Source organism: Henckelia pumila, chromosome 2 (genome assembly GCF_033568475.1).
Source record: "Henckelia pumila isolate YLH828 chromosome 2, ASM3356847v2, whole genome shotgun sequence".
In the NCBI taxonomy this organism is placed as follows: Eukaryota; Viridiplantae; Streptophyta; class Magnoliopsida; order Lamiales; family Gesneriaceae; genus Henckelia; species Henckelia pumila.
Window position 1 is genome coordinate 196,379,577 of NC_133121.1, and position 11,105 is coordinate 196,390,681.

Sequence of the window (11,105 nt, forward strand, 5' to 3'; positions counted from 1 at the left end):
AGCTGGTGTATTTTGTCATATGGTATTCAAGAGATGACTTTATATAAAATTTATCATAGTCTTGGCCAATTAGTTCGGTCGCTGGTGTGTTTCTCGTAGTCTTCTGAAGCAGAGATGGTATATGAACAAATATTTTCAATTGTAATTTAATTCTCAAATGTTTTAAAATTTACCAGAACAAATACATTAGCTATGCACTCAAATACCCCTAAATCACTGAGTTTCGAAACATCCATTATGGGTGGCCATGCGTTGAACTCAAATACCAGATTCCCTTACACATGCAGCAGACTGTATCACTCCTTGAAAGCATGTGTTGCTTCCCCAATTCTCTTCCAAGTTATTGGAAAAAAAGAAGCTATACTGCATTGTGTTTGGAAAGCCCTTTATCAGAGATACGGCGCATGAAACCGAGGATGTTAATGAGTCCCACATATCAAGCATTTTTTTTTACAGAGGATGCTTGATAAGTGTATTTTATACACTTAATTTATATATGCTTTTAATTGTTAATTGCTTGTTTCGAGCAGATTTATGTGGGTATTTTGTTATTTTTGTGTTTGTAGGAAATTATGGAATTTATGTGGAAAAGGAGGAAAAATGAGAAAAATGAGATTTGAGAGAAAAGAATTAAAAGAATAAAAGGGAAGAAGAAAAAGGAAAAGAAAAGAACGATCAGACAAAAGAAGAGAAGGAATAGTGTTGGGCCTTTCTTATTTGGGCCAAGGTTCAGCGCTTGTTGTTAGCGCTCCAAGATGTGCTAACGCGCAATGCTATGTTTCTGAGAGAATTGAGATTTCGAGTTGAAGGCGCGCCCGCGCCGTTCTTAGAGCGCCCGCCCTGTAGCTGTTTGGAAAGTTTTATTATTTCGGGAAATTTTTATGGGCTTGATTTTTGTGGGCTTTTGTGCACGTTATAAAAGGATTTTTTTATCTGACAAGTTTGGAGGAGAGCCGCCACACACACATTAGAATATCAGAAGGTTTGATCGAGAGATTTTCCTCGAGATTTTCTGGAGCTTAACTGAAGAACGAAGACGGAGTTTGATAGTCCGGACACGGCATCGACGATGGATTTGTTTCTTTTATATTTTATTTTGTTAATTCTGAATATGTTTGGATTTATTATTTATTGTTTTCAAAATTTTATTATGAACTAAATTTTTAGAGTCTAGAGGTCGGATGGAACCTGGTGTAGACGCTTTCTTGAATTCTTGATTTTATTGAATTGAATTTCTTCTAGATTAATTGTTTTTTTTAGAATTGATTGTCTTTTCAATTATCTGATCAATAATTGATTTGTTATATTTATTTGAAATCTGGCACTCGGGAGAGGAGATTTTGAATAGGACATTAGAAATTACACTGTTAATTGTTTATCTGACTCGGGAGAGCTTATAACTTTAACAGAGCTTTTAAAGAGAACATTGTTTTGTGATAGATCACTGCGATAAATTCTTAATAGGGATATTGGAATTGAATTGTAGTTGATAAACATTATTTGTTGCTCGGGAGAGGAAAATAATAAACTTAAGTGTTCTTGGCTATTAATCGACTGAAATTCATGAAGATTAATTAATTAGGATTGACTGTTGTTGAAACCAGGTGAAATCTATACCTTTAGACCATTTTTCTCTGATTGATTATTCCTGAAAGTTGTGTGCGTGCTATCTAAAATCATCTGATTTTTTATTTTATTGCAAAATTCTCAAAGTTTAATTTTTTAGATAAAGTTTAGACTATTTTAATTACAAGCACTGAATATTTTCATTTTACACCCTGTGGGATCGATATCTGATTTAATCACTATATTAAAACTTGACACTCGTACGCTTGCGAGGAAATTTCACAATAAGTTTTTGGCGCCGTTGCCGGGGAGTAAATTTTGATTATTTTTTAGTCTTGTTACCAATTAGTCTAGATTTTAATTTAGAGTTTTTTTTATTTTATTTTTTAAGTTACTAATTAATTTCTTCTTATCTTTTAATTGCAGTTTATGCGACGATCTCAAAGTGCTAATTTTCTACTGTTTGATCCGGAGATCGAACGCACTGCACGTGCTTTAAGACGAGCTAGAAGAGAAGAAATTGAAAGAATGGTTGAACAAGAAGCAAATCAAGCTCCCCTAGTGCCAATTAGAGATCACTTCAGACCGACGATTCAGGCTCACTATTCTGGAATCGCTCGAGGAACTATCAATGCAAACAATTTTGAGCTGAAGCCTGCATTGATCAACATGGTTCAACAGAACCAATTTAATGGGAGCGCCACTGCCGATACTCATCTACACCTACACACTTTTTTGGAGATAACCGATACGGTAAAAATTAATGGTGTGTCTGAGGATATTATACGCTTACGCTTGTTTCCGTTTTCTCTCAAAGATCAAGCCAGAAGTTGGTTGCAATCACTGCCGCTTGGAAGCATCACTACTTGGGAGGGGATGGCAAAAAAATTTCTTGCAAAATATTTTCCTCCTGCCAAAACCACCCAACTGAAGATCGAGATCAGCACCTTCCGGCAGATGGACACTGAACAGTTATACGAGGCATGAGAAAGGTATAAAGAATTATTAAGACGTTGTCCTAACCACAATTTTGCAGATTGGGAACAGATCGAGTGGTTTTACAACGGACTGAATGCGCCTACAAGGAGGAATGTCGATTCTGCTGCTGGAGGTACTATATATGCAAAGGATCATGTTCAGGCTTATGATATGTTGGAGGAGATGACGGTCAATAGTTTCCAATGGTCATCTGAGCGTATGGGAGTCAAAAAGCCAGCTGGAGTGTATGCAGTGGATCCTCTCACGTCCATCACTGCTCAATTATCGGCACTGACTACACAGGTAGCTACATTGAATAAAGTGAGTGTTGCAGAACCAGCAGGTGTGCGGAGTGCTATGGATGAATCTCACTATCATGAACAAGCCCAGTACATCAATCAAAGAGGTTATGGAGCTTTCAGAGGTAATCCTGTCCCTAATACTTACCATCCTTGCTTTCGAAATCATGAAGATTTTTCTTATGCTAACAATACTAATAAGGGTGATGGTAAGTTGTCTTTGGAGGATGTGGTTAGTACTTTTGTGCAGGAATCAGGTAAGAGGATGGCGAGAACTGAGTCTCGACTTGACAGTTTGGAGACGCACATGGCCAACATGGGCGCAGTGTTGCAATCCATGGAGACTAGTATTGGGCAGTTGGCGAACGCACTGAAGGACAACAATCGCGGCCAGTTCCCTAGCAATACTGAGGTGAATCCCAAGGAGCAGTGCAATGCCATCGAAGTGCGGAGTGCCAAAGACATTGGAGTCCAAATTCCTACTGTTGCGGATAAGAAACTTGAGGAAAAAGTTGAGGAGAAAGAGAAGGAGCTTGAATCTGAGCCAAAACCGATGTACAAGCCTTCACTTCCATACCCGCAAAGGTTCAAGAAGAAATCATTGGACGAGCAGTTCTCCAAGTTCTTGGAGATTTTCAAGAAAATTCACATCAACATCCCCTTTGCTGAAGCTTTTGGAGCAAATGCCGAACTACGCAAAATTCATCAAAGAGGCGATGTCCAAGAAAAGGAGATTTCAAGAGAACGAGATAGTGAATTTAACGGAAGAGTGCAGTGCGGTGCTCCAAAAGAAGATGCCACAAAAGCTTAAGGATCCAGGGAGTTTTACTATTCCTTGCACTATTGGCTCTTCTTATTTTAATAATGCACTTTGCGATTTAGGAGCTAGCATTAATCTCATGCCTTTGTCTGTTTTCAGGAGCTTAGGACTTGGTGAGGTGAAGCCCACCATGATCGCGTTGCAGTTGGGTGATCGATCTATCACATATCCGCTTGGAATCATTGAAGATGTTTTGGTAAAAGTAGATAAATTTATTTTTCCAGCGGATTTTGTTGTGTTAGATATGGAGGAGGATGCAAACATGCCCCTGATATTGGGGAGACCTTTCTTGGCCACTGCCGATGCCAAGATAGAGGTGAAGAGAGGTGCATTGTCGATGGGTGTGGACGGTGAGAGTGTAATTTTTAATATATTCATGAAGTCATCTAACACCCCTATTGAAAAATTATGCTTGATAGAGCCGGTTATAAAGTTGGAAGGTCGTTCAAAAGCCGACATTGCGGTTGATTTATCGAATGAGAGAGCGCCAAAACCACCAAAGAAGGCCACGAAAAAAGTAAAATTTAAAAGGCGGTTCGTGGAATTTATTTGGCGAGTGAAAGAGAAGGGGAAGATCTAACAGCGGTGAAAGTCGGGCTGATGACTTTAAACCAAGCGCTACTTGGGAGGCAACCCAAGCATTTTTTTCTTATTTTATTTTATTTGCATTTAATTTTCCGTTTAATTTATTTTTTATTTAGATTTTTTAAGTATTTTTTATTTTCAATTTTTGAGCTTAATTTTTCTTAATTATCAAAAATTTGTAGGCTCCAAAAATCTCAAATTCGAGCTAGCGGCGCGCCCGCTCCATTTATCGAAGCGCCCGCGCCTTACCTAGACGAAATTGGAGTTGTTTTGCGACTTAAAGGCGTGCCCGCGCCACTCCATTCTAGAGCCCGCGCCTCCCCTTCATGGCACTGATACACGAACAGCGCATGATACCTACCTAACTTGTGCCAACAAGATCACCAAGCGCGATAGCTCTTCCACCAGCGCAATCGCGCCCCTACAGGTTTCATCAGCGCTGCATACTAGCGCAATCGCGCACTCCAACTGCGCTCCCTCTACAGCGCCAATCTAAGCGCTATCGCCCTCTATACCCACGCAAGAACCATGCGCTATTGCGCACTCCAACAGCGCAAGAACTAAGCGCTATCGCGCAATCTAAGGGCGCTGCATTATGCGCTATCGCGCTCTCTAACCGCGCTCCACCATGCGCTATCGCGCAACTTAAGGCCACCGTGGATTAATTCTGATTCAGAGATTTAAAAGCCCACTGCAGTCTGCTCGTTTCCATTCCATGTCTAAATCTCACACTCTCGCATCTTGCCATCATAAATTTTCCCCTGGACAAAACATAACATCTTTGGGATTTTGATCTTCAAGGCCATCGCAAAACAGAGATTCCCAGAATTCATCTTGCTCCATCTACGCTCGTCCAGAAACAGGGTCTCGTCAAGGGTTGTCAAGTTCTCTTCTTGAATTGGTAAAAAGCTCTAATTTTCCCTCATATAATTAGCCGGGTTCTATCTGTAATGTATGCGGCAGTTGATTTCTTCAATCTGTGGTATGGAGAATAGCCGATGCTAGTATATTTTGATATCATTTCAGTAATGCGTACTGAGTGTTTGTTCAATTGTCTGACCTAAATCTTGTCTAGAAAGTTGGTTGGTGTGAAGTGTTGGGATTGTGAGAATTTCATAGGCAATTGAATTGAGTTGAATTATTGAGTCACAATGCCCCCGAAAACCAAAGGGAAAGGAGCAATTTCTTTGTCCTCTGCTGCTTCATATGATAGACACAGATTTTGGAATTCCACAGCAGAGGAGTATTGTTTTGATGTAATGGAGCGAGCGATGCACAAAGAAAGAGGAATGAGTTTGAGAGAGCATAGTGCGCCGACGTTAATTGAAGCTAAGAGAAGAGGTTGGGAGACATTTGTTAGGAGTCCACCAGATGCTGTTATATCATTGATTCATGAGTTTTATGCAAATTTGATGGTCAAAGACGTGAATCTGAAAGTTCGAGTTCGAGGGAAATTGGTGCCTTTTGATAAGAGTACAATTAACAGTCTCTATGAAATGCCGAATTTGGACATTTCAGATGATGAGTATGAGGTATTTAAGAATGAGTCATATCCAGAGAATATTGTAATTCAGACTTTGTGTCATGATGGGGCGGAATGGAAGAGGAATGCAAAGGATGAAGCTGTTACATTTCCATCCATCTTTCTTAGAAGAGAAGCGAATAATTGGCATGAGTTTGTGGCTGCCAGAATTTTGCCATCTGGGCATACATCTGATGTGACTAAGGTTAGAGCTGGTCTTGTGTACTGCATTGTCACTGGAAAATCTGTTGATGCTGGGAGGGTGATTCAGGAGTCTATTATTGCTGCAGTTAGGGGTTCCTCGACTATCAGTTTACCCCACTCGTCTTTGATTACTCAACTTTGCCGGTTAGCTGGTGTTGTGTGGGATGATACGGAGTAGATTCTTCCAATTCGAGGTCCTATAAGAATTACTGGTGCACTGAGACGGGACAAGAAGAAGAAAGCAGCCAGTACTTCTGAACAAGCAGCTGAACCACCGCAACCCTCTGAGCCACTACCACACTTTGAGCCAGCACCTTCCCATTTGGAAGGACCTATGTCACTACCGATACATCCGGCCACTGAGTATTCTACTCGTGATGATTCTACGGCCGTGCTTACTCAGATGAAGAAGCAGTGGAAGATGATGCGAGCACATATGACATATATGCATGACTTCACTGCCGCTCTCGCCCAGAATTATCCGCCCATTGTTGTGCCTTATCCACCTCCCCCGCAGTGGTCTTCTGATGATACTGCTGCTGCTGCACCTTCTTTCCATGGAGATGATGATGATGACGCCGAGTCCTGATGCTCGGTGTCAAAGGTATGAGTCCCTTGTTCTTTTTATTGTTTTTAATCATTAGGGACAATGATTACATTAAGTTTGGGGGGTGAATCAATATTTGATTTAGTTGTTTGGTTGATTGAGTAGTTGAGTTTCATACATGTGCTTCATAGATAAATTTTTTGGTTGAGTTGAGTTGAATTTAAAAGAAGTTGAGAAATATTGGATGCATGGCTGATGAAAAAAAAAAAAAGTTTTTTGTGCTATAACTGAAATCTATGATTGTCTACCTATCTGAAAAATATTTTTGAAAAAATGGAACCAATTGGATGAACAATTTCCTATATACTCTGTGATTAATGCTTGAATCTGATTTTTGAGACATACAAACATAGATATGATTGAGGCATTGTTTGAAATTTTTGGGCCTAATTTTCATTGAATTTATCCTTAGTTGCCCATTTGAGATACACGTATATTAGTACATTGAGGTACGAGAAATCTGAAATTTGTTGAAAATCATCTTTAATTGCTGATGATTATTTTTTCTGCACTGATTGAAATTTGTATGATTTAATTGTGGATTGAGACTTGTCTAGAACTAGTTCAAGCACTCTTCGAGGCGAAATACGGGAAAAACTGAGATTAGGAATGATTTAGGCGATTTTTTTGAATGCGTTTGAGCCTTTCAATCTACCTATTACTATTTTATCCCTAGTACCTTGTTTGAACTTTATTGAAAATCGAATGGCATGCGTGTAAACGTGTGATAACCCCCATTCGTAATTATTTCAAGGTCCTACATTGACTACCCGATAGCTTATACACTAATTCCTAGCTTTAAGGGAGTAATTTGAATGCTAAATTGTGATATGCTCCTAGTTTTATTTGTGAAAAAATGGAATGGTATGATGATGAATTGAAAAGATGCAAAGAGGTAGTAGAAAAAAAAAATTTGAAATTGTTGGGAAAAAGAGAAAAAAAAAAGTTGTGAAAAAGAAGAGAACGTGAAAAAGTTGAAAATCAACGAAGTGAATTGAAGAAGAAAGAATGTGAAATTGTGAATGAAAAAGGAGTTGAAGTTAGAATGAGCATAAAAATATGAATTACTCCTTATTTTGAATTCTTATCCTTTGTTTGTAGCCATGAGCCAGGCCTTACATTATAAGCTAATTAAGTCCTATTGACCGAGTCTCAGTTGCCCAATATACTAGTGGAGAAGAGTTGCGAGAATTTAGCCTATGGACTGTTTATTGATGCTTTTAAAGATTATGAATTTTGATCGAAACACGCACACACTATTATTCTTTGAATTTACCTATTTGTGAGTGTTTTTGATTCAATATCTTATATTTGATCCTATGCTATCCTTGAAAAGTCCTCATGATCTATGAATATTTGAATTGAATTTGGAGAAGGGTGTTTTGAACGTGAGTTGCGGAGATTGTGAGTTTATGCGGTTATTATTTTGTGATTGGCTGAAACTTTCAAGTGTTAGTAGGTTAGATGAGATTGGATTTGATATTTTTTTGAAATCATTGCTGAGACCATTGCTCCATATTATTTCTTGACTATTCTTGTTGGTTTGATAGAATGAGTTTTTGGAATTTAATATTTTTGCTCGGGACTAGCAAAAGTCTAAGTTTGGGGGTATTTGATAAGTGTATTTTATATACTTAATTTATATATGCTTTTAATTTTTAATTGCTTGTTTCGAGCAGATTTATGTGGGAATTTTGTTGTTTTTGTGTTTGTAGGAAATTATGGAATTTATGTGGAAAAGGAGAAAAAATGAGAAAAATGAGATTTGAGAGAAAAGAATTAAAAGAATAAAAGGGAAGAAGAAAAAGGAAAAGAAAAGAACGATCAGACAAAAGAAGAGAAGGAATAGTGTTGGGTCTTTCTTATTTGGGCCAAGGTTCAGCGCTTGTTGTTAGCGCTCCAAGATGTGCTAACGCGCAATGCTATGTTTCTGAGAGAATTGAGATTTCGAGTTGAAGGCGCGCCCGCGCCGTTCTTAGAGCGCCCGCCCTGTAGCTGTTTGGAAAGTTTTATTATTTCGGAAAATTTTTATGGGCTTGATTTTTGTGGGCTTTTGTGCACGTTATAAAAGGATTTTTTTATCTGACAAGTTTGGAGGAGAGCCGCCACACACACATTAGAATATCAGAAGGTTTGATCGAGAGATTTTCCTGGAGATTTTCTGGAGCTTAACTGAAGAACGAAGACGGAGTTTGATAGTCCGGACACGGCATCGACGACGGATTTGTTTCTTTTATCTTTTATTTTGTTAATTCTGAATATGTTTGGATTTATTATTTATTGTTTTCAAAATTTTATTATGAACTAAATTTTTAGAGTCTAGAGGTCGGATGGAACCTGGTGTAGACGCTTTCTTGAATTCTTGATTTTATTAAATTGAATTTCTTCTAGATTAATTGTTTTTTCTAGAATTGATTGTCTTTTCAATTATCTGATCAATAATTGATTTGTTATATTTATTTGAAATCTGGCACTCGGGAGAGGAGATTTTGAATAGGACATTAGAAATTACACTGTTAATTGTTTATCTGACTCGGGAGAGCTTATAACTTTAACAGAGCTTTTAAAGAGAACATTGTTTTGTGATAGATCACTGCGATAAATTCTTAATAGGGATATTGGAATTGAATTGTAGTTGATAAACATTATTTGTTGCTCGGGAGAGGGAAATAATAAACTTAAGTGTTCTTGGCTATTAATCGACTGAAATTCATGAAGATTAATTAATTAGGATTGACTGTTGTTGAAACCAGGTGAAATTTATACCTCTAGACCATTTTTCTCTGATTGATTATTCCTGAAAGTTGTGTGCGTGCTATCTAAAATCATCTGATTTTTTATTTTATTGCAAAATTCTCAAAGTTTAATTTTCTAGATAAAGTTTAGACTATTTTAATTACAAGCACTGAATATTTTCATTTTACTCCCTGTGGGATCGATATATGATTTAATCACTATATTAAAACTTGACACTCGTACGCTTGCGAGGAAATTTCACAACAATGCTTCTGGTGTTGACCAAGTCATGAATGTATTCGAAGAATCACCATTCTACAATCTTAAACAATCCCTGTATAGAACCAGGACATTCATAGAGACCATGAACATTCCATTCAACCAATGGATCTTAGAAAGCACCTAGAAACAAGATTATCTTACTGAAACTAATATTTGTCTAAACCAAAATTGATATTAGAGCATGTGAACCAAGAACAATAAAATTATATATCAGTCAATAAAACACATTAATTACAACATTCCACCTTTAAATATGTCATCCAACCAACACATCAAATAAATCCCAATTCAATAAATGAATCATAGATGACATAATAACATAAACAGGGATAACGGAACTATTCATTACATCCAAGTTCATATAAGCTTACATTTCCATACCATAATTTCAAGACCACACACCTCAAAACTACATTAGTGTAGTAAACAACAAAACAATTGGGTGGTCATGCTTTCAAAAACAACGTGGATGATGATTCTGTTCAAAAATATATACCAATCAATAACCCTTACTAATCCATCAACAACTTGTTCACCATGCTTTTTCTTTCTGGTTCAGATAGCCTTAGAAATAGTGCTAAGTCATTGTGATTTTTGAATAACATTTTCGCAGCAACAATCTTCTGGTAATATGTGAATGTATGTATCCCATCCAATGCCTCGAAAACCTTGTCTTGAGCAACTTAAATCTTATCCTCAGCAGCGATTCCCTTCACCAAGTCGCCCAATGTATCTTTCGTGACATGAGCCCAGTTGTTTATTTCAGCGACTATCGAGTCATCAACATTAGCTGGCTGCTTTTGTTTCTTGATCTTTGAAGTGGCACATGCTGTCGATTTGGTTGATGGAGATTCAGTTTCACCTATTGAATTGTCAATACCGGTTTGAATGTAGGAAGTTGGAATTTCCAGATTGACCACATTAGTTGGATCCAATTCTAATACTTCCTGCAGCACACGATGGTAGCCATTTGAGTGATCACCAGCTGCTCATTCGTACCCAAAGATGTCACACAGTCATCGTAAAGCATCCACTGCTTGTGCCTCAATGTCTTCAATGTCGGATCTGCCTGCATTTAATCATGATTATATATTATTTTACCTTTGAAAAAAGCAGATTATTTGTGTCTCGAGTGTACCTTAACGATTGACTCCCAGGTTTCGTCAGTGGCATCGATCGTGTGATTGGTATCATTCCAACCAACTCCACTCCGACTTAAGATATATACCAACGAACTGTAGGTTTTCTTCCATACATGCATCTTCTAGTTGATATATGGACTTTCCCGTAACGTACAACAAGGAATTGCCTTTTGCATTGGTTGCTCGAGTAAAGTTAAATAACCTGCTCTAAACCCATTTTCACTTCTCCAACCCTTTGTGACTAAGTCCTTCAGATATTGGATCAAACATTCTTCTTCACGTGGACTCCAACTACGTCTTGTCTTGTCAGCTTTCTTAAGCAGCCCGATCCCACTTGCCGAGCTCGCCACTGTCCATGATCAAC